The following is a 23900-nucleotide window of genomic DNA, read 5'->3' as shown; positions in this document are numbered from 1 at the left end:
GGCAGATATTTGTGGCGTTCTGCTTCTGATTTTTCGTCCGTTTTTCGTTCGTTTACGGCCTGAAAAACGGGCGAAAATAAGCCGTGTGAACATACCCTCAATGTTAAAAGGGTATTCTGGTTTCAGCAAATTAGGATAATTCCACACAGAGCGTTACTGACCCGGCTGCAAATTGCCTGTTATTTGCCACATGTTGTTGCGGAAAAACGTCCCTTTACCTGCAACAAAGTGCAGCCATTAACAGGCAATTTTACACGCGCGCCGAACATGGCTTTACCCTTGAGGTAATTAATTGTATATTGAAACTTTATACAATTTTCCAATCAGTTTGCTGAAACTGGAATGCCCCTTTAAGTTAACTGTCTGTATTCTGGATGTAATGGCTGAACTCCTTGTAGTTCTACTGAACTGAATTTACGGCACCATATGGATCTACGGTGCAGAACATTCAGAATACATACGATCAGCGCACAATAAAGCTGTTGACAATGATGCATTCTCTTTTATCAAGAGGGAAAGTTGCACACTACAGCACACCTGCAAATAACAGTGTGCTAGTTTGGATTATTTCTTTTGTAGGGTATAGTAGCTATATATAGCGATCGTGTTATGCCATTTCTACCGAACCAAGAAGAAAATGCTGCAGAAAAAGCACATAAATAAATACAGTTTTCTCTGTGATTATTGGGGTTGCTTGCTCTAAGAAGCAATTCCAGTAAGTGCAATGCACCTAGTAATGAATGTCACTATGTAAGGTGGCTGCCACGATGGATGACCCTATTCAACGGCTGCAGGGCACTATCACTGCTGCACATTTTGACCAGAGGCAACTAAAGTCATTTTTTAGATCTGTACAAATCATCACACTATAAGCAGAGAATGAGTACTTATTAACCACTTCCTGACTAGAAGCTTTACCCCCCCCTTCCTGACCAGACCCATTCTCACGTTTCCGCCATGTGCCAATTTAAAAGCAAATTCTTCTTCTATTACTCTTCCAACCTGCATGTGTGTGATCTTGTTTTTCTAAGAATATATTGGGCTTCCATATTGTGTAAAAACAATTAACCCCTTCCCGACATTTGACGTATCCATACGACATAGCCGGGTAGGGGAAGTATGGAACGGGCTCACAGAGTGAACCTGCTCCATACGATGCGGGTATTGGCTGTATGTTACAGCCGACACTTCTCAGTAACGAGCGGGATCGCGACCGCTGCATTTAAATCGTTAGAAAGAAGGGGGCGACCCCCTCTATCAGTTCATCGCGCCCCCCGCAATGCAATCGCGGGGTGGTGATGGCTGCTATGGCTATTGCTAGGTCCGCCATCTTTGTGCTCCTACGAAGCCTTGCCTCTGCCTTAATAGAAGCCTGTCAGAAAGACGATATACTAAAATACATTAGTATTGCAGTATATAGTGCAAGCGATCCAATGATCACTGGTTGAAGTCCCCTTGGGGGACTATTAAAAAAAGCTATATATCATTATTTAACCCGCATGGTGTACGCTGTAAAATAAGAAAAAATTAAAACGCCAGAATCGCTATTTTTTAGTCACCTAATCTCCCAAAAAGTGATCAAAACGTTGCATGTACCCCAAAATGGTATCATTAAAAACTAAGGCCCCATGCACACGACCGTATCTGCAAATACTGACTGTAAATACGGTTCCGTATTGCTTTATAGTCATCAGCAAATCATCAGCAACATACCCATTTCTGCTGAATGGTATCCGCAAATACGGTCCATAGTGCATCCGTATTACATCCGTATATACGGATCCGCAAATAAAATGAGGTCTGGTTGATGGGAAATCCCCTTTTTGTCGCTTAGCAACACTTCTGTATTTGCAGATGTCTATCCGTATTTGCCTTAGGCCCCATGCACACGACCGTAAAAAACCTCAGTTTTTGCGGACCGCAATTGCGGATTGCAAAAATGGACCCATTCACTTTCATTGAACGTGGACACCTTTCCTTAGCGCTACGGATGGGTGTCCGTGCCGTAGAACCGTGCCGGGAATTATGGAGCATGTCCTATTTTTCGTATTTTACGGGCCGTGCTCATATACGGGAAGGGGTTAAGTGATGTATATTTAACTTTTTTAAAAATATGGAAGGAAAATAGGAAAAAAAAGATTAAAAAAATGTGAATGTAGTTTTTGGTGATGTTTTTTTACATCTGGTGCATGCCACTGGGTAAACACACCTGAATACATATCTGGCAACTTCTGACGATTTCAGCGATACTAAATTTCTGTGTATTTCTTACACTCTGAATGGTGCGTAAAAACTGGCTTTTGAAGAGCAAATTTTTACAAAGCTGGTTTGCTGACACCATACGACCATCGCACCATCGCAGAAGTTGTGAAGTACGAGAACACTGTGAACATCCCCAAAATGACTCTTTTTGTGATATTAGACCCCGCCCCCAATGTACTCTTTTAGCGACATATCAAAGATTTGAAAATCTGCAGTGTAAAAAGTCTGCAGCATGTGGATGAGATTTGTAAAATCTCATGTATTTGCTTTGTACTATAATCTGCTGCGGTCTTTATCTGCGCAAATCCGCAGGTAACATCAGCAGCTATTCCGCCACATGGAAAATCTCCCTAAGGCTGGGGCTACATAGTGACTTTCGCCGCGACATAGATCGCTTTGTCCCAATAGCCTATACTGCAAATAATGGAAGTCAATGTGGTCACATACTACTTGTAATGTAGGCTACGAGACAAAGCAAACTCTTTGGGCATGTGATGGCCAAAGTTGTGAAGCCCCAGTGTAAAACTGTATAATACATATATATATATATGATAGGAGATAGATAGATAGATAGATAGATAGATAGATAGATAGATAGATAGATAGATAGATAGATAGATAGATAGATAGATAGATAGATAGATAGATAGATAGATAGATAGATAGATAGATAGATAGATAGATAGACAGATAGATATAATAAACTTTATTTGTATGACACATAAAATCTGATAGATTTATAAAGATATTATTATAATCCTGATCTCTCTAAATGCAGATTTTTTGTGTCACACAAATCAAGATTATTAATATCTATCTAATATCTATCTATCCCATACATATTGAAATATAGTATAGTTTTAGGCTGGGGCTACACAGTGATTTTTGCCACGACACAGGTCACATGGCCAAAAACCGCTTTGTCCCATAGCCTACATCGCAAGTAAAATTACTGCAACGCGACGACATTGACTGTCATTACTTGCAATGTAGACTACAGGACAAAGGGAACTTTGGCCAGGCAACCTATGTCGTGGCCAAAATCCCTGTGTAGCCCCAGCCTAAAACTATACTATATATCGATATATGAGATAGATAGATAGATAGATAGATAGATAGATAGATAGATAGATAGATAGATAGATAGATAGATAGATAGATAGATAGATAGATAGATAGATAGATAGATAGATAGATAGATAGATAGATAAATGATAGATAGATAGATAGATAGATAGATAGATAGATAGATAGATAGATAGATAGATAGATAGATAGATAGATAGATAGATAGATAGATAGATAGATATGAGATATAACGTTAGATATAAAGTTAGATGGGAGAAAGATAGCAAAATATACAGGACTGTGCAAAATGTGTTAGGCAGTTGTGGAAAAAGGCTGCAAAGTAAGAATGCTTTAAAAAATATAAGAGTTAATAGTTGTTTTTTAATTAATTAGCAAAATGCAAAGTGAATGAACAGCAGAGAAATCTAAATCAAATCAATATTTGGTGTGACCTCCCTTTGCCTTCAAACCAGCATCAATTCTTCTAGGTATACTTGAACAAAGTCATAGATTTTGGAGGATTATAGTCAGGTGTATGATTAACCAATTACACCAAACAGGTTGTTATAATAATCATCATTTTAATCTGTAGGTTGAAATACAGTCATTAACTGTAACAGAAGCATCTGTGCAGGAGGCTTAAATCTGAGTGAGGAACAGCCAAATTCTGCAACAAAGGTGAGGTTTTGGAAGGCAGTTTTATATCACAGGTCTACCATGGCAAGACTGAGTGCAGCAACAAAACAAAAGGTAGTTATACTGCATCAGCAAGGTCGTTCTCAGGCAAAGATTTTAAAGCAGAATGGAAATTGGAAGATGTCCAACAGTGCCATCAGCTCAGAACTGGCAGAAAACAGTGGGACCCAGGTACACCCATCTACTGTTTCATGAAGTCTGACCAGAAGTGGTCTTCATGGAAAAATTGTGTCCAAAAAGCCATACCTTAGGTGTGGAAACAAGCTCAAGAGACTAAATTATACACAAAAACATAGGACCTTGGGTTCAGAAAAATGGCAGCATGTGTTCTGGACTGATCAGTCAAAATGTGAAATATTTAGCTGTTGCAGAAGGCAGTTTGTCCACTGATGAGCTGGAGAGCGGTACAATAATAAATGTCTGCAGGCAACAGTGAAGCATGGTGGAAGTTTCTTGCAAATGTGGGGCTGCATTGTAGCAAATGTAGTTGGGCATTTAGTCAGGATTAATTGTGTCCTCAATAATGAGAAATACAGGCAGATACTTATCCATCATGCAATACCATCAGATAGGCGTCTGATTGGCTCCAAATTTATTCCTCAGCAGGACAGTGACACCAAACATGCTGCCAATGCCATTAAGAACTATTTTTAGCATAAAGAAGAACAAGGAGCCCTGGAAGTTATGATGGCCCCCACAGATCCCTGATCTCAACATCATCAAGTCTGTCTGGGATTACATGAAGAGACTTGATTTGAGGAAGCCTACATCCACAGAAAATCTGTGGTTAGTTCTCCAAGTTGTTTGGAACAACCTCCCTGCTGAGTTCCATCAAAAACTATGTGCAAGTGTACCTAGAAGAATATATATACTATATTGAAGGCAAAGGGTGGTCACACCAAGTATTAGATTTCTCTTCTGTTCATTCACTTTGCATTTTGTTAATTGATAAAAAAAAAACTATTAGCACTTCTATTTTTTAAGAATTTTTATTTTGCAGCATTTTCCCACAACTGCCTAAGCCCTAATGTACACAATCATGTGTGCCGCCCAAGTCACGTCCAAATCTCTATCTTTTTTTTTTCTGATTCCTTGTTCCGCCATATGAGGCAGCAAGTGAACAGTGGTACTGGCTCTCATTATTCAAGTATATGGGAAAAAGACATGCAGATATGCCATAGATGTCTAAAATAACAGGGCTTTTGTGCATAGGATTTTTTTTTTACGGCAAATATGAAGAAAAAGGTTACGCGGTAACCTTTTTATTTCTAGCTAAAGAATCATTGGATGATGCGATCATGCAATCACACCACATGGCAGCTGGTACATAATCAGGCTATAGTGTTTAGATACACCGGGGACATATATCCAAACTGGTGCAAAGGAAAAGTGGAGTAGTTGCCCATGGCAACCAGTCAGGGTGCTGCTTTCATTTTTCGTAGGCCTTTTTAAAAATGAAAGGAATCTGATTGGTTGTTATGGGCAACTAATCCATTTTTCATTTGCGATATATATTTTCCACTGTATTACCAAGGAGGGACCATCCTCAATTTTTTTATATTATCTAGAGGCAGAGCTAGGGGGGCTGACTGGACATGGGTGCCTTGTGTTGAGTGCAAGGGAAGTTGCCAACAAGTCACTCTGCCTTGGTCAGGGTATTTAAATACAGGTCTATGGCAGTGAAGTGAATCTTTTCCCGTGGTTAAGGAAATTCTATTCTAAGTTAAGGATTCTTTGCATTTGGAGCACTTTTCTATTGGAATAAAAAACAATCTTAAAGGGGCATTGTTATGACTTTTGTTTCTAGGGGGGCACTAATGTGCTTTTACTATAATGTTTTTTAAATGCACTTACATTTTGTATTTCGCCGCGTCCTTTTCTTTGTAACTGTGATGTCACGCACATTAGTCACATGGCCTTCCCATATTGATGCCACTACCCCAAGGTACACCTCGTAATTAATTACATGGCGTGCATGCAGCAGGGCTATCTTCCAGAGCTACTGCTCTTGCGCTGGTTCAATAGAGTAAAACTAGGAAGTGTATGGGTCATGTATTGACTGAAAAGGGAGGTGTAGTGGGTGATTATTGAAGGTTCAAGGTGGTATAGTAGGCGGGCTGACATGGTGGAATCGAAATAGTGTAATGGACTTTGGGAATTAAAGTTAGCTGCACTGCTGACATGCCCATAATATGGAAGTGCCGATGGGAAGCAAGTGGTGCATTCTGGGAATAACGGGACCTGAAAACATAACAAGAAAAAGGATTTTGGCATAATCCTTATTCAACATAAAAACGAATTTCTAGAACAATTTTGAAAATTTGCTAGTCCGGGAAAACCCCTCTAACCCTTTCCCGCCACAACAATTTTTCAAATTTTAAATTTTTCCTCCCCACCTTTATTTTTCCATCGATATAGCCCTATGATGCCTTGATTTTTTTGAGTCAAGTTGTAGTTTTTCATGGCACCATTTATTGTACCATATAATGTATTAGAAAACGGGAAAAAATTTGATGTGGGGTGGAAAATGCAAAAAAAAAACAGCGATTCCTCATTGTTTCTTGCGCTTTGTTTTGACAAAATCATGAAAAATGTTTTTCCATAACCAGCCAGATACAACACAGAAGCAGCAGGCTAGAATTACCAGGGTGGGATGGCCCACTGTTTTTGGGCTTTCCCAGCTTAGTATTACCAGCCTGCGGCTAACCTAGTACCTGACTGCCACTACAGATTGTCGGCAGCTGGATCATACCCGGCTCTTCCCGACACCCCTGGAGGCGGCGGGTACCGGGGTAATAATGGGAGTTAGTGTTAGCCTTTTCACTGGCTAACACTAAGCCGCTAACCCGGACAATCAGCTAGCGGCCATTACTAAGGCGGTAGTAATAAAGTTTAAAAAAAAAATACAAAGGCATAGAAAAAAATATTTAATTGAAATAAAAAACCCACATACAACCCTCATTAACCATTTGATTGAAAATAAAAAAAAAGCCGTCATTGAAGTAGTCCTCAAATCCGACGTAGTCCAACAGCCGAAACTGTAAAAAAAAGCACAAATACAAAAAACCCCATTAGTAACACATGTGGATGGCTTAAGTAATCTTATACTGTAACAGATTACTGTCTGCTGGGGCCCTGTATCTAAACCTAACATGTGGTTGGCTTAGATACAGAGCCCATGTATGAAACTGTATGTTGGACCCCGTATCTAAGCCTACCATATGTTAGGTTTAGATACAGGGCCCCAGCAGACAGTAATATGTTACAGTATAAAAATACTGTCTGCTGGGGCCCTGTTTCTAAGCCTACTATGTGGTAGGCTTAGATACAGGGCCCATCAGACGGGATCACACATGGGCCATGTATCTAAGAATACCACATATTAGGCTTAGATACAGGGCCCCAGAAAACAGTAATCTTATACAGTATAAGATTACTGCCTGCTGGGGCCCTGTATCTAAGCCTACTATGTGGTAGGCTTAGATACAGGACCCATGTGTAATACTCTCTGTTAGACCCTGTATCAAAGCCTACCCCAAGGTGGGCTTTGATACAGGACCCCAGCAGACAGTAACATTATACTTACCCTCCTCTTCAACTCCATATGTAGTGGAGGTCCTGAAGCCATCCAATGTCGCAACATTGTGCGCGGCGCACAGCGTTGTGACGTCATGACGTGAAAAGACGTCAGGATCGCCGCTGCGCTCGGGAACGAGGAGGGTTAGTAAATTATTATTACTATAGTAACAGGGGCCCGTGTTTATTACATAGGCCCCAGTTACTATAGTAACTTTTTATAGATGTGGTGCGGTGGGCAATTGCGATCGCTGCGACCCCTATGGCTAATGTGGCAGTCGCTCTGGGATCAGGCCAAAAGTCCAGGGCTTGGGCCCCAAAAGTCCGGTGCTAGCGACGCCACTGCTTGTAGTTCTATGTTTCTGACAGAGAGCTTCAAATCACATGCATACAGATTAAAGGGTTATTCCCAAATTGAGTCAAAAAAATTTTTAGGCATTCTAAGCTGAAATTAAATAAAAAATAATTTGCTGTTAAAATGTTTTAAAAATTCATTTACTAACTACCTTTTTTTAAGACTTGATAACTCAGCTAGTGCTGGGTATATTTTATAAAAAGGGGCATGAGCTGTAGTTCTTGCAGCATCAGTAGAATGTTCGTCTCAACCAGGCATGGTAAGCCTGGTTGAGACGAACACACCGTGAATTGCAACACCACGGCACCCTTCACACATATACTCACATACACTGGCGTAGCTATAGGGGTCGCAGCGGTCGCAATTGCGACCGGGCCCCGAAGCCAGGGGGGCCCACGGCCCCCCGCACCACATCAATAAAAAGTTACTATAGTAACTCGGGCCGCGGGCCCCTGTTACTATAGTAACATACTTTACTTACCTTCCTGGTTCCGGATCGCAGCGGAGGTCCTGACGTCAAGCGCTGTGCGCAGCGCATGACGTCACAGCGCTATGCCGCCGCGCACAGCATCGAGTCTACAGAACTCCCGCCGCGGCCGAAGAGGAAGGTAAGGTTAGCCCTGACTGGCGGGGTCCGACTCCCGGGACCCGCCAATCAGCTGTTTTGAAGGGGCCGCAGCACCCGTACGAGAGCTGCTCCCCTTCATACCTGTCACTTCATTCCGGTCACACTGTGAATCGGTGTCGGCGATTCACAGTGTGAGCGAGTAGTGAAATGAAGGGGAAGCAGCTCTCGTACGAGTGCTGCGGCCCCTTCAAAACAGCTGATTGGCGGGTCCCGGGCGACACATCAGCTATTGATGGCCTATCCTGTGGATAGGCCATCAATGTTTAGGGACTGCACAACCCCTAAGCCTACGATGTAGCAGGCTTAGGGGGCCCATGAGACAGGATCACAGATTGTGTGATCCTGTCTGCTGGGCCCTGTATCTAAGCCAATCACATGGTAGGCTTAGATACATGGCCCATTCGTGATCCTGTCTGCTGGGCCCTGTATCTAAGCCTACCACACTGTAGGTTTAGATACAGGGCCCCGATGCTAGGAGTCCCTGACTCGCTGCAGGACAACTGTCCCATACTGTAAACATGTTTTCAGTACGGGACAGTTGTCCTGCAGCGAGGCAGGGACTCCTAGCGTCGTACATAAGTATGATGCTAGGAGCCCGGCTCCCTGCACTGTGTTCGGTCCGGTACTTGCGGCCGAAATACGTCCGTCAATTACGGACATAATTAGTGTGTGTGCACATACCCTAACACATGTGTTACTAATCATTTTTTGTGTGTTTTCTTACAGGTTCGGTCGTTGGACTACGGCGGATTCCAGGACTACTTCGATGACAGCTTTTTTTTTATTAATAAAATGGTTAATGAGGGTTGTGTGGGTTTTTTTTTTATTTCAATAAAATATTTTTTCTATGTCTGTGTGGTTTTTTTTTAAACTATATTACTACCGCCTTAGTAATGGCCGCCGGCTGAGTGACAGCATCCATTGCTAAGGCGGGGCTTAGTGTTAGCCGATGCAGAGGCTAACACTAACCCCCTTTATTAGCCCGGTACCCACCGCCACCAGGGGTGCTGGGAAGAGCCGGGTACGATCCAGTACCTGACCATCTGTAGTGATGGTTGGCCACTGGGGTGGCCGCAGGCTGGTATTATCAGGAGGGGAAAGGCCAAAAACAGTGGCCCTTCCCATCCTGGTAATGCTGCCTGCTGCTGCTTTATTGTATCTGGCTGGTTATGAAAATGGGGGGGACCCCACGTCATTTAAAAAAAAAAAATAATTGGAAAGAACGATGTCGGGTCCCCCCCAATTTTCATAACCAGCCAGATACAACACAGCAGCAGCAGGCAGCATTACAAGGGTGGGAAGGGCCACTGTTTTTGGCCTTCCCCAGCCTAATACTACCAGCCTGCGGCCACCCCGGTGCCTGGCCGTCACTACAGATGGTCGGGTACTGGTTCGTACCCGGCTCTTCCCAGTACTCCTGGTGGCGGTGGGTACCGGGGTAATAATGGTGGTTAGTGTAGCCTCTGCACCGGCTAACATTAAGCCTCGCCTTAGTAATGGAGGTTGTCAATCAGCCAGCGGCAATTACTAAGGCGGTGATAATAAAGTTTAAAAAGATACAAGCACATAGAAAAAATATTTTATTGAAATAAAAAAACACAACCCTCATTAACCATTTTATTGAGAATAAAAAAAACGCCGTCATTGAAGTCCTCGTATCCGAAGTCCAACAACCGAACCTGTAAAAAAAACACAAACACACAAAAATAATCAGTAACACATAAAGAAGCAAAATTATTATTCTTACCTATCCTGGGTCCAGCGCTGGAGCCGCAATGTCAGCGAGCTGGGCCCTGTATCTAATCCTATCATGTGTGATACAGTCTGCTGAGCTGTGTATCTAATCCAATCATGTATGATACTGTCTGCTGGGCCCTATATCTAATCCGATCATGTGTGATACTGTCTGCTGAGCCACTGTATCTAATCCTATCATGTGTGATACTGTCTGCTGAGCCACTGTATCTAATCCTATCATGTGTGGTACTGTCTGCTGAGCCACTGTATCTAATCCTATCATGTGTGATACTGTCTGCTGAGCCACTGTATCTAATCCTATCATGTGTGGTACTGTCTGCTGAGCCACTGTATCTAATCCTATCATGTGTGGTACTGTCTGCTGAGCCACTGTATCTAATCCTATCATGTGTGGTACTGTCTGCTGGGCCACTGTATCTAATCCTATCATGTGTGATACTGTCTGCTGAGCTGTGTATCTAATCCTATCATGTGTGATACTGCCTTCTGAGCCACTATCTAATCCTATCATGTGTGATACTGTCTGCTCAGCCACTGTATCTAATCCTATCCATAGTTTATAGGGTCGTAGTGCTATAGATATGCTGTCTCATATACACACATTTTTTTGGGGCGGACACATATGTATTGGGGCTATTTCCCGGACATTTTAAGCCCTGAGGGTATGTTCACACGGCAGCCTCCGTTACGGCTGAAATTACTGTGCTGTTTTCAGGAGAAAACAGCACCGTAATTTCAGCCGTAATGGCATGTGCAGGCGTCTTTTGCTGCGTCCATTACGGAAGTAATTGAAGCTGGTTTTCCATGGAGTCCATGGAAAACGGCTCCAATTAGATCTCAAGAAGTGACAGGCACTTTTTTACGCGCCGCCTTTTGACAGCGATGCGTAAAAAAAAATGACCGTCGGCACAGAACATCGTAAGACCCATTCAAATGAATGGGCAGATGTTTGCCGACGCTTTTGAGCCGCATTTTCGGACGTAATTCAATGCTAAAACGCCCGAATTACGTCCGTAAATAGTGTGTGTAAACCCAGCCTTAGTGACGCCCCCGGCTGCTAGTGCTGCATTGTTGGGTCACTTAGGAGACCCAGCGATGCAGCTGAAAGCGGACCGTCGGCCATGAGAAGTTTGCGGGGGGGGGGGGGGCCCAGTAAGAATTTTTGCATCGGGGCCCATGAGCCTCTAGCTACGCCCCTGCTCACATATGCACATATACACACAGACAAACACAAAGACACACACACACGTTACATGTAGTACCTTGAGTGGACCGCTGACTTCTCCTCACGACTGGTGGCCGGGCCGGCATCTAATTCGCATGCACCGATATGCGCGTTCATGCTAGAAATGACATCCTCTCCTAAGGACGGAGAGGATATCATTGCGCATGCGCGGCTACCGCTAAAGGTAAATAGTGGTGGCCGGATCCCTAGATAACGAGCTACAAAGAAAAGAGGGACGGACTGCGAGGAGAAGAAAGAATATCCAGAAAACTACATCGCTGGGATAAAGAAAAGTAAATACAAAAATTTTTATCTTTAGAATGGTGAGCTTAATAGATAGATTTTTGTAGATGGGAATAACCCTTTAATTCAAAACATAACATGCTGGCTACCTACAACTGCCACTAGGGGGAGATTAGGAGCAAACTGTATACTGTTATTCATTGAACATTCATAGCTCCAACCACTATAAATATATATTAAGAAATAAATCAGCACACAATTTTGGGCCTAAAAACGTCAAAATAAGATTTACTTTAAGCCAAATAATAAGTAAAAAAGGAACCTTAGAAGGACTCTTTTTTTTTTTTTTTTGTACCAAAAGGTTCTAATGTAATGAATACAGAGAAATGAATAGGAAGTTTTGGACCAAATACATGTAAAGAAAACATGAAAATCTCTAGTGTATCAGGATAGGCCAAAATTATACAGAAACCTATTCCTATGTTTACCCCTAAAAAAGTGTGTAGTGTCCTAGTCAGGGGCGTAACTAGGAAAGACTGGGCCCCATAGCAAACTTTTGACTGGGGCCCCCCCTCCCCTGGGTGTCACACAACCCCCCCTTGTAGATAGTGCCTTTTTTACAGCCCCCCCGTAGAGAACGCCATAGAGCCCCCCTGTAGATAACGCCATACAGCCCCCCTGTAGATAACGCCATACAGCCCCTTCTGTAGGGGGATGTATGGCGCTATCTACAGGGGGGCTGTATGGCGTTATCTACAGAGGGGGCTGTATGGCGTTATCTACACAGGGGGCTGTATGGCGTTATCTACAGGGGGGCTGTGTGGGGTTATCTACAGAGGGGGCTGTATAGCGTTCCCTACAGGGGGGGCTCTAGGCGTTCTCTACAGTGGGGGCTGTATGGCGTTATCTACAGAGGGGGCTGTATGGCGTTATCTACAGAGGGGGCTGTATGGCGTTATCTACAGAGGGGGCTGTATGGCGTTATCTACAGAGGGGGCTGTATGGCCTTATCTACAGGGGGGCTGTATGGCGTTATCTACAGAGGGGGCTGTATGGCGTTATTTACAGAGGGCTGTATGGCGTTATCTACAAGGGGGCTGTATGGCGTTATCTACAGAGGGGGCTGTATGGCGTTATCTACAGAGGGGGCTGTATGGCGTTATCTACAGAGGGGGCTGTATGGCGTTATCTACAGAGGGAGCCGTATGGCGTTATTTACAGGGGGCTGTATGGCGTTATCTACAGGGGGGCTGTATGGCATTATCTAAAGGAGGCTGTATGGCGTTCTCTACAGGGGGGCTGTATGGCATTATCTACAGGGGGCTGTATGGCGTTCTCTACAGGGGGGGGCTGTATGGCGTTCTCTACAGGGGGGGGCTGTATGACGCTAACGCCATACAGCCCCCCCTGTAGAGAACGCCATACAGCCCCCCCTGTAGAGAACGCCATACAGCCCCCCCTGTAGAGAACACCATACAGCCCCCCCCTCTGTAGGGAACGGCATACAGCCCCCCCTGTAGGGAACACCATACAGCCCCCCTTGTAGGGAACGCCGTACACCCCCCCTGTAGGGAACGCCATACTGCCCCCCCTGTAGGGAACGCCATACAGCCACCCCCCCTGTAGGGAACGCAGTACAGCCCCGCCCCCTGTAGGGAATGCCATACAGCCACCCCCCCTGTAGGGAACACCGTACAGCACCCCCTGTAGGGAACGCCATACAGCCCCCCCTGTAGGGAACGCCGTATATCCCCCCCCTGTAGGGAACGCCATATAGCCCACCCCTGTAGGGAATGCCATACAGCGTCCCCCCTCCCAAAAAAATGCGACCTACAGTGTGTCCTACAAAAGACATGTATCCCCTATCCACAGGATAGGGGGACACATGTGTGATCGCTGGCATTGATAGGGAGAACGGGGGACTGAAAGTCCCCCCGAAGTTCTCCATGACTAACCTCTGACTTCCGGCGTCAGCGCAGCTCAATAAAAATGAAAGGAGCGCTGGTCACGCATGCGCACAAGCGCGACCAGCGCTCCATTCACTTCTACGGAGCTGCCGACACAGACCCCGGAAGTCCGAGGTTTGTGATGGAGAACTTCAGGGGACTTTCAGTCCCCCGTTCTCCCTATCAATGCCAGCGATCACACATGTATCCCCTATCCTGTGGATAGGGGATACCTGTCTTTTGTTTAATGGCAAAGCGGGGAGATACCTCCCTGCTCTGCCGTAGTGTTAAGTGCTAGCAGAGCCTCCGGCCATGGTGGGGGCCCGTGCCGGTGGGCGACACAGGCCCCCTCATGCCGCGGGCCCCGTAGCAGCCGCTACGACTGCTACAGCGGTAGTTACGCCACTGGTCCTAGTTATACCTAACATGCCATTTCCTCTTGTTACTGTTATATAATACATTTGGTTGACTGTACATTAATATTTCATGTACATTTCTATGATCATATACAATTTTGGGCCTAAAAACGTCAAAATAAGATTTACTTTAAACCAAATAATAAGTAAAAAAGGAACCTTAGAAGGACTCTTTTTTTTTTTTGTACCAAAAGGTTCTAATGTAATGAAAACAGAGAAATGAATAGGACGTTTTGGACCAAATACATGTAAAGAAAACATGAAAATCTCTAGTGTATCAGGATAGGCCAAAATTATACAGAAACCTATTCCTATGTTTACCCCTAAAAAAGTGTGTAGTGTCCTAGTCAGGGGCGTAACTAGGAAAGACTGGGCCCCATAGCAAACTTTTGACTGGGGCCCCCCCTTCCATGGGTGTCACACAACCCCCCTTGTAGATAGTGCCTTTTTTACAGCCCCCCCCTGTAGAGAACGCCATAGAGCCCCCCTGTAGATAACGCCATACAGCCCCCCTGTAGATAACGCCATACAGCCCCCTCTGTAGAGAACACCATGCAGCCCCCTTTGTAGATATCTACAGAGGGGACTGTATGGCGTTATCTACAGGGGGATGTATGGCGCTATCTACAGGGGGGCTGTATGGCGTTATCTACAGAGGGGGCTGTATGGCATTATCTACAGAGGGGGCTGTATGGCATTATCTACAGGGGGGCTGTATGGGGTTATCTACAGAGGGGGCTGTGTAGCGTTCCCTACAGGGGGGGCTCTAGGCGTTCTCTACAGTGGGGGCTGTATGGCGTTATCTACAGAGGGGGCTGTATGGCGTTATCTACAGAGGGGGCTGTATGGCGTTATCTACAGAGGGGGCTGTATGGCCTTATCTACAGGTAGGGCTGTATGGCGTTATCTACAGAGAGGGCTGTATGGCGTTACCTACAGAGGGGGCTGTATGGCCTTATCTACAGGGGGGCTGTATGGCGTTATCTACGGAGGGGGCTGTATGGCGTTATTTACAGAGGGCTGTATGGCGTTATCTACAAGGGGGCTGTATGGCGTTATCTGCAGAGGGGGCTGTATGGCGTTATCTACAGAGGGGGCTGTATGGCGTTATCTACAGAGGGGGCTGTATGGCGTTATCTACAGAGGGAGCCGTATGGCGTTATTTACAGGGGGCTGTATGGCGTTATCTACAGGGGGGCTGTATGGCATTATCTAAAGGAGGCTGTATGGCGTTATCTACAAGGGGGCTGTATGGCGTTATCTACCGAGGGGGCTGTATGGCGTTATCTACAGAGGGGGCTGTATGGCGTTATCTACAGAGGGGGCTGTATGGCGTTATCTACAGAGGGGACTGTATGGCGTTATCAATGCCAGCGATCACACATGTATCCCCTATCCTGTGGATATCCTGTGGATATCCTGTGGATAGGGGATACATGTCTTTTGTTTAATGGCAAAGCGGGGAGATACCTCCCTGCTCTGCCGTAGTGTTAAGTGCTAGCAGAGCCTCCGGCCATGGTGGGGGCCCGTGCCGGTGGGCGACACAGGCCCCCTCATGCCGCGGGCCCCGTAGCAGCCGCTACGGCTGCTACAGCGGTAGTTACGCCACTGGTCCTAGTTATACCTAACATGCCATTTCCTCTTGTTACTGTTATATAATACATTTGGTTGACTGTACATTAATATTTCATGTACATTTCTATGATCATATACAATTTTGGGCCTAAAAACGTCAAAATAAGATTTACTTTAAACCAAATAATAAGTAAAAAAGGAACCTTAGAAGGACTCTTTTTTTTTTTGTACCAAAAGGTTCTAATGTAATGAAAACAGAGAAATGAATAGGACGTTTTGGACCAAATACATGTAAAGAAAACATGAAAATCTCTAGTGTATCAGGATAGGCCAAAATTATACAGAAACCTATTCCTATGTTTACCCCTAAAAAAGTGTGTAGTGTCCTAGTCAGGGGCGTAACTAGGAAAGACTGGGCCCCATAGCAAACTTTTGACTGGGGCCCCCCCTTCCATGGGTGTCGCACAACCCCCCTTGTAGATAGTGCCTTTTTTACAGCCCCCCCCTGTAGAGAACGCCATAGAGCCCCCCTGTAGATAACGCCATACAGCCCCCCTGTAGATAACGCCATACAGCCCCCTCTGTAGAGAACACCATACAGCCCCCTTGTAGATAATGCCATACAGCCCCCTCTGTAGATAATGCCATACAGCCCCCTCTGTAGATAACGCCATACAGCCCCCCTGTAGATAACGCCATACAGCCCCCTCTGTAGAGAACACCATACAGCCCCCTTTGTAGATATCTATCTATCTATAAATATGAGCTGGCTGTTTGATTATTATGATCCCTCCTGTATAGAGATGTTTATTATAAATATGAGCTGGCTGTTTTATCATTATGATCCCTCCTGTATATAGAGGTTTATTATAAATATGAGCTGGCTGTTTTATCATTATGATCCCTCCTGTATAGAGATGTTTATTATAAATATGAGCTGTCTGGCTCTCACATGGCACAGAGATAACATACAGTCATTCTCTATTATCTGGAGCACATTACAGTAATGATGATATCAGGAAGGGGTCAGCGCTTTAAGAATTTATTTACACTGTTTATCCTTTTGATCTCTGTTACTAACTAAGCCTGATCTCTCATCTAAGGACAAAAAGCCAGGACAATAGAGCTGTAGATCACTTCATGTGGGCTGGGGCACCTCACTCCTTCTTTAAAGAGACTCCATTAGGAACGATCGATTGGCTGAGACGATAGGAGCATCAGAGAATCAGTTTCACTTTCTAGACAGAGCTGCTAAATCTCCTAAGAAATAGCCATTAGCTGTAACTATCATCCCATAAGCGCCGCACCAGCACATCAAAGGCACATGAGGCCGCGGTCAGCAGCTGCCATTCATCCCACTAGAAGAGCAATAGAGTCGCGTTACATCCATCAATATTCCAACAGATCTCAACTATATCACATGTGGCTTATCAGTGTTTAATATTCTGTATGTAAAAATCTATCATCTATCTATCTATCTATCTATCTATCTATCTATCTATCTATCTATCTATCTATCTATCTATCTATCTATCTATCTATCTATCTATCTATCTATCTATCTATCTATCTATCTATCTATCTATCTATCTATCATCTAATATATATCATCTATCTATCTATCTATCTATCTATCTATCTATCTATCTATCTATCTATCTATCTATCTATCTATCTATCTATCTATCTATCTATCTATCTATCTATCTATCTATCTATCTATCATCATCTAATATATATCATTTATCTATCTATCTATCTATCTATCTATCTATCTATCTATCTATCTATCTATCTATCTATCTATCTATCTATCTATCTATCTATCTATCTATCTATCTATCTATCTATCTATCTATCTATCTATCCATCTATTTATCATCATCTCATATCTATCATTTATCTATCTATCTATCTATCTATCTATCTATCTATCTATCTATCTATCTATCTATCTATCTATCTATCTATCTATCTATCTATCTATCTATCTATCTATCTATCATCTAATATATATAATCTATCTATCTATCTATCTATCTATCTATCTATCTATCTATCTATCTATCTATCTATCTATCTATCTATCTATCCATCTATCTATCATCTATCTATCCATCCATCCATCCATCCATCCATCTATCTATCTATCTATCTATCTATCATCTATCTATCTATCTATCTATCTATCTATCTATCTATCTATCTATCTATCTATCTATCTATCTATCTATCTATCTATCTATCTATCTAATCTATCTATCTATCATCAATATATAATCTAATATATATCATCTATCTATCTATCTATCTATCTATCTATCTATCTATCTATCTATCTATCTATCTATCTATCTATCTATCTATCTATCTATCTATCTATCTATCTATCTATCTATCCATTTATCATCATCTCATATCTATCATTTATCTATCTATCTATCTATCTATCTATCTATCTATCTATCTATCTATCTATCTATCTATCTATCTATCTATCTATCTATCCATCTATTTATCATCATCTCATATCTATCATTTATCTATCTATCTATCTATCTATCTATCTATCTATCTATCTATCTATCTATCTATCTATCTATCTATCTATCTATCATCTATCTATCATCTATCTATCTATCTATCTATCTATCTATCTATCTATCTATCTATCTATCTATCTATCTATCTATCATCTATCTATCTATCTATCTATCTATCTATCTATCTATCTATCTATCTATCTATCTATCTATCTATCCATCTATTTATCATCATCTCATATCTATCATTTATCTATCTATCTATCTATCTATCTATCTATCTATCTATCTATCTATCTATCTATCTATCTATCTATCTATCTATCTATCTATCTATCTATCTATCCATCTATTTATCATCATCTCATATCTATCATTTATCTATCTATCTATCTATCTATCTATCTATCTATCTATCTATCTATCTATCTATCTATCTATCTATCTATCTATCTATCTATCTATCCATCTATTTATCATCATCTCATATCTATCATTTATCTATCTATCTATCTATCTATCTATCTATCTATCTATCTATCTATCTATCTATCTATCTATCTATCTATCTATCTATCTATCTATCTATCTATCTATCATCTAATATATATTTTCTATCTATCTATCTATCTATCTATCTATCTATCTATCTATCTATCTATCTATCTATCTATCTATCTATCTATCTATCTATCTATCTATCTATCTATCTATCTATCTATCTATCTATCTAATCTATCTATCTATCATCAATATATAATCTAATATATATCATCTATCTATCTATCTATCTATCTATCTATCTATCTATCTATCTATCTATCTATCTATCTATCTATCTATCTATCTATCTATCTATCTATCTATCCATTTATCATCATCTCATATCTATCATTTATCTATCTATCTATCTATCTATCTATCTATCTATCTATCTATCTATCTATCTATCTATCTATCTATCTATCTATCTATCTATCTATCTATCTATCCATCTATTTATCATCATCTCATATCTATCATTTATCTATCTATCTATCTATCTATCTATCTATCTATCTATCTATCTATCTATCTATCTATCTATCTATCTATCTATCTATCTATCTATCTATCATCTATCTATCTATCATCTATCTATCTATCTATCTATCTATCTATCTATCATCTATCTATCTATCTATCTATCTATCTATCTATCTATCTATCTATCTATCCATCTATTTATCATCATCTCATATCTATCATTTATCTATCTATCTATCTATCTATCTATCTATCTATCTATCTATCTATCTATCTATCTATCTATCATTTATCTATCTATCTATCTATCTATCTATCTATCTATCTATCTATCTATCTATCTATCTATCTATCTATCTATCTATCTATCTATCTATCCATCTATTTATCATCATCTCATATCTATCATTTATCTATCTATCTATCTATCTATCTATCTATCTATCTATCTATCTATCTATCTATCTATCTATCTATCTATCTATCTATCTATCATCTATCTATCATCTATCTATCTATCTATCTATCTATCTATCTATCTATCATCTATCTATCTATCTATCTATCTATCTATCTATCTATCTATCTATCTATCTATCTATCTATCTATCCATCTATTTATCATCATCTCATATCTATCATTTATCTATCTATCTATCTATCTATCTATCTATCTATCTATCTATCTATCTATCTATCTATCTATCTATCTATCTATCTATCTATCCATCTATTTATCATCATCTCATATCTATCATTTATCTATCTATCTATCTATCTATCTATCTATCTATCTATCTATCTATCTATCTATCTATCTATCTATCTATCTATCTATCTATCTATCTATCTATCCATCTATTTATCATCATCTCATATCTATCATTTATCTATCTATCTATCTATCTATCTATCTATCTATCTATCTATCTATCTATCTATCTATCTATCTATCTATCATCTAATATATATTTTCTATCTATCTATCTATCTATCTATCTATCTATCTATCTATCTATCTATCTATCTATCTATCTATCTATCTATCTATCTATCTATCTATCTAATCTATCTATCTATCATCAATATATAATCTAATATATATCATCTATCTATCTATCTATCTATCTATCTATCTATCTATCTATCTATCTATCTATCTATCTATCTATCTATCTATCTATCTATCTATCTATCTATCTATCCATTTATCATCATCTCATATCTATCATTTATCTATCTATCTATCTATCTATCTATCTATCTATCTATCTATCTATCTATCTATCTATCTATCTATCTATCTATCTATCTATCTATCCATCTATTTATCATCATCTCATATCTATCATTTATCTATCTATCTATCTATCTATCTATCTATCTATCTATCTATCTATCTATCTATCTATCTATCTATCTATCATCTATCTATCTATCATCTATCTATCTATCTATCTATCTATCTATCATCTATCTATCTATCTATCTATCTATCTATCTATCTATCTATCTATCTATCTATCTATCATCTATCCATCTATTTATCATCATCTCATATCTATCATTTATCTATCTATCTATCTATCTATCTATCTATCTATCTATCTATCTATCTATCTATCTATCTATCTATCTATCTATCTATCTATCTATCATCATCTAATATATATCATTTATCTATCTATCTATCTATCTATCTATCTATCTATCTATCTATCTATCTATCTATCTATCTATCTATCTATCTATCATCATCTAATATATATATCATTTATCTATCTATCTATCTATCTATCTATCTATCTATCTATCTATCTATCTATCTATCTATCTATCTATCTATCTATCCATCTATTTATCATCATCTCATATCTATCATTTATCTATCTATCTATCTATCTATCTATCTATCTATCTATCTATCTATCTATCTATCTATCTATCTATCTATCTATCTATCTATCTATCTATCTATCATCTAATATATATCATCTATCTATCTATCTATCTATCTATCTATCTATCTATCTATCTATCTATCTATCTATCTATCTATCTATCTATCTCTATCTATCTATCTATCTATCTATCTATCTATCTATCTATCTATCTATCTATCTATCTATCTATCTATCTATCTATCTATCTATCTATCTATCTATCTATCTATCTATCTATCTATCTATCTATCTATCTATCTATCTCTATCTATCTATCTATCTATCTATCTATCTATCTATCTATCTATCTATCTATCTATCTATCTATCTATCTATCTACCTATCTATCTATCATCTATCTATCTATCTATCTATCTATCTATCTATCTATCTATCTATCTATCTATCTATCTATCTATCTATCTATCTATCTATCCATCTATTTATCATCATCTCATATCTATCATTTATCTATCTATCTATCTATCTATCTATCTATCTATCTATCTATCTATCTATCTATCTATCTATCTATCTATCTATCTATCTATTATCTAATATATATAATCTATCTATCTATCTATCTATCTATCTATCTATCTATCTATCTATCTATCTATCTATCTATCTATCTATCTATCTATCATCTATCTATCTATCTATCTATCTATCCATCCATCCATCCATCCATCCATCCATCCATCCATCCATCCATCTATCTATCTATCTATCTATCTATCTATCTATCTATCTATCTATCTATCTATCTATCTATCTAATCTATCTATCTATCATCAATATATAATCTAATATATATCATCTATCTATCTATCTATCTATCTATCTATCTATCTATCTATCTATCTATCTATCTATCTATCTATCTATCTATCTATCTATCTATCTATCCATTTATCATCATCTCATATCTATCATTTATCTATCTATCTATCTATCTATCTATCTATCTATCTATCTATCTATCTATCTATCTATCTATCTATCTATCTATCTATCTATCTATCTATCTATCTATCCATCTATTTATCATCATCTCATATCTATCATTTATCTATCTATCTATCTATCTATCTATCTATCTATCTATCTATCTATCTATCTATCTATCTATCTATCTATCTATCATCTATCTATCATCTATCTATCTATCTATCTATCTATCTATCTATCTATCTATCTATCTATCTATCATCTATCTATCTATCTATCTATCTATCTATCTATCTATCTATCTATCTATCTATCTATCTATCTATCTATCCATCTATTTATCATCATCTCATATCTATCATTTATCTATCTATCTATCTATCTATCTATCTATCTATCTATCTATCTATCTATCTATCTATCTATCTATCTATCTATCTATCTATCCATCTATTTATCATCATCTCATATCTATCATTTATCTATCTATCTATCTATCTATCTATCTATCTATCTATCTATCTATCTATCTATCTATCTATCTATCTATCTATCCATTTATCATCATCTCATATCTATCTATCTATCTATCTATCTATCTATCTATCTATCTATCTATCTATCTATCTATCTATCTATCTATCTATCTATCCATCTATTTATCATCATCTCATATCTATCATTTATCTATCTATCTATCTATCTATCTATCTATCTATCTATCTATCTATCTATCTATCTATCTATCTATCTATCTATCTATCTATCTATCTATCATCTATCTATCATCTATCTATCTATCTATCTATCTATCTATCTATCTATCTATCTATCTATCTATCTATCTATCATCTATCTATCTATCTATCTATCTATCTATCTATCTATCTATCTATCTATCTATCTATCTATCCATCTATTTATCATCATCTCATATCTATCATTTATCTATCTATCTATCTATCTATCTATCTATCTATCTATCTATCTATCTATCTATCTATCTATCTATCTATCTATCATCATCTCATATCTATCATTTATCTATCTATCTATCTATCTATCTATCTATCTATCTATCTATCTATCTATCTATCTATCTATCTATCTATCATCTATCTATCATCTAATATATATAATCTATCTATCTATCTATCTATCTATCTATCTATCTATCTATCTATCTATCTATCTATCTATCTATCTATCTATCTATCTATCTATCTATCTATCTATCTCTCTATCTATCCATCCATCCATCCATCCATCCATCCATCCATCCATCCATCCATCCATCCATCCATCTATCTATCTATCTATCTATCTATCTATCTATCTATCTATCTATCTGTCTAATCTATCTATCATCTATATATCATCTAATATATATCATCTATCTATCTATCTATCTATCTATCTATCTATCTATCTATCTATCTATCTATCTATCTATCTATCTCTATCTATCTATCTATCTATCTATCTATCTATCATCTATCTATCTATCTATCTATCTATCTATCTATCTATCTATCTATCTATCTACCTATCTATCTATCATCTATCTATCTATCTATCTATCTATCTATCTATCTATCTATCTATCTATCTATCTATCTATCTATCTATCTATCTATCTATCTATCCATCTATTTATCATCATCTCATATCTATCATTTATCTATCTAT

The sequence above is a fragment of the Rhinoderma darwinii genome, chromosome 6 (assembly GCF_050947455.1).
Source record: "Rhinoderma darwinii isolate aRhiDar2 chromosome 6, aRhiDar2.hap1, whole genome shotgun sequence".
NCBI lineage: Eukaryota > Metazoa > Chordata > Amphibia > Anura > Rhinodermatidae > Rhinoderma > Rhinoderma darwinii.
The sequence above is the reverse complement of the archived record's forward strand: the minus strand, read 5'-3'. Positions refer to the sequence as shown.